Below are 2,575 nucleotides of genomic sequence, written 5' to 3'. Positions count from 1 at the left end.
ACCAGTATGCCACACGGCACAACTCTGTCTCTACTAAAAATACAGAAATTCGATGAGACTGGTGGCAGGTGCCTGTAATCCCAGCTACTCGGGACGCTGGGGCAGGACTATCGTTTGAACCTGGGAGGCAGAGATTGCAGTGAGCCAAGATCTCATCACTGTACTCCAGCCTGGGCAACAAGAGCAAGACTCTGTCGCAAAACAACAAAAATAAACGAACAACAAGAAAAAAGGAATGCTGGGGAGCATATAATTATCGGTAGTTATTTCTACTCCTTAATAAAATTAGCAGTATCTATGAATTGTATGGTGTTTGATCTAATATCTCTGACCTTTTTCCTAAAGAAAATTTGGAAGTGAAAATGTCACTCATGTCTTCAGTAAAAATCAAGATTAAACATATAATCTTTTCTATATTCTTCCATCCTTGAATCTACCTTGATCATAACCAGTTTTGATTGATTCTCTGCTTGGCTTCCTGCCTATGATGTATTGTGTAACTAGATTTGTTCTTTCTTATAAAATGCTCTTTCACATTGCTTAAGCCTTACCTGATTTTAATTTGCACTTCCCTTGCTCTGACCTGCTTTTTTTTTTTTTTAATAGATTTCCTATTCTCTTCACTTGAGCAGTCTGACAGCACTCAAAAGATGCTTATGATGGCTCATTTTAAAATTTTCATGTAGTCACAAGTTAGTCACCCTTGTTAGAGATATTTCCTTCTTATAAAACAGCACACTTTTCATGGAGGGGGTTGTAATAAAGTATGTGATGGGTGGATTTTAATTTATTTATTCCTCTAATAGTCGCAGTAAGAACACTATTAATAAATCTATTGATTTTTTAATATCAATAGATTAAAAATTACCACGTTTCTGTTGCCAAACAAATATCTCTGGAATATATTTGAGGTAACAGCAAAACCAGGAATGGATGTTCTGGCCCTTTTCATACTTCGTGATTTGTATGTTCCCATTTTGTGACTTGACTATTTAAGAAACATCCTAAATTGCCTGTAAAGAATACAATGGTAAATTATGTCAGTGTAATACAGATGATGACTGTTGTGAAAAGCTGTCTCACGTGCACAGTCTTTCACCCCTTTTACCACGAGATAAAGAGCCCACACAGTCTCTCCTGGGCTTACTACCTTGTGTGGGAATATCCTGCCCTGTTTCAATCGTACATGTTTTTGTCCTGCTTAAGCATGTGTGTCAGTGGCCCTCAGACACACTCTCAGCTCCCATGGAGGAGGAGTCTGCGTCAAAGCCCTTCTGCTGCTGCCCATGAGGGGTGTGTGCAGGCCAATACCCCTAAATCAGGTGCCTAGAGAAACCTGCTGGCCATGCGGGACCTACACTCACCGCAGGAGCTGATCTTACTCTGTCATTCCTGTATTTGAGTAACGCACTGCACCATCTAGGGCTTCACTGTGTTGTGTTTTTCTTGATTCTGGTATGCAGTGGACAGAGTGTATAGACTTCTATACTGAGTGGTTGAAACAGTGATGATCTTTGCTATCCTCCATGTTCAAATTCTCTCCTGGAATCGACAACCTGTGCAGAGTTTTTTGCTTGACAGTTTGGTGTAGTGAGCAGGGTCACCAAAGGACACATAATGGCTAGATGAAAACGCAAAGACTTATAACATAAAAGCCTGTTGTTCGATTTATAAACCTTAAAACACATTTTTAAAGAAACCTTTATGCAAAAATGAAAGAACTGCCTGTATACAATTAGTTATCAATTAAAAGATAAGTGTTTGGGAAACAACTTTAAATATCAGCATAAAATGACTAGTCCTAACTTCAAAGCAGTGTTATTTTTTTCATACAAATAGACTTACAACATTTACTAGAATAAAGGAAACTAGCAGTCATTCAGTCTAAACTCTGATTTTAATTTTCACATTTGCTTTAAAGAAATGTATGAGAAATCAAAATCAGAGAGGAAATGAAAAACATGCTTAGTGAACATCCTTTAAGAAGTGGCCATTAGTAGCCAAGAGTTAGAAACAACTTAAGTATCTATCAACAGATAAACGGAAACTATAGTACAGTCATGTGCTACATAATGACGTTTGGTCGACGATAGACAGCATATACGACAGCGGTCCTAGAAGATTATAATGGAGCTCAGATATTGCTGTCATCTGGTGACATCATAGCTGTTGTACCATAATTACTTTACTTTTTATAAATTTAGTGTAGCCTAAGTGTTGAGTGTTTATAAAGTCATCAGTAGCATGCAGTCACGTCCTAGGGCTTCACATTCACTCACCACTCACTCACGACTCACTTGGAGCAATTTCCAGTCCAAGCAACTTCCAGTTCTATAAGCTCCATTCGTCATAATTGCCCTATATTGGTGTATCATGTTTTATCCTTTACACTGTATTTTTATTGTATCTTTTCTATGTTTAGATATACAAGTATTTACCATTGTGTTACAGTTGCCTAAAGTATTAAGTATAGTAACAAGCCATACAGGTTTGTAGCTTAGGAGCAATAGGCTATACCATATAACCTATACAGAGTAGGCTCTATCACTAGGTTTGTGGAAGTACACTAGATGAC

The sequence above is a fragment of the Mandrillus leucophaeus genome, unplaced genomic scaffold (assembly GCF_000951045.1).
Source record: "Mandrillus leucophaeus isolate KB7577 unplaced genomic scaffold, Mleu.le_1.0 Scaffold963, whole genome shotgun sequence".
Lineage (NCBI taxonomy): Eukaryota > Metazoa > Chordata > Mammalia > Primates > Cercopithecidae > Mandrillus > Mandrillus leucophaeus.
The sequence above is the reverse complement of the archived record's forward strand: the minus strand, read 5'-3'. Positions refer to the sequence as shown.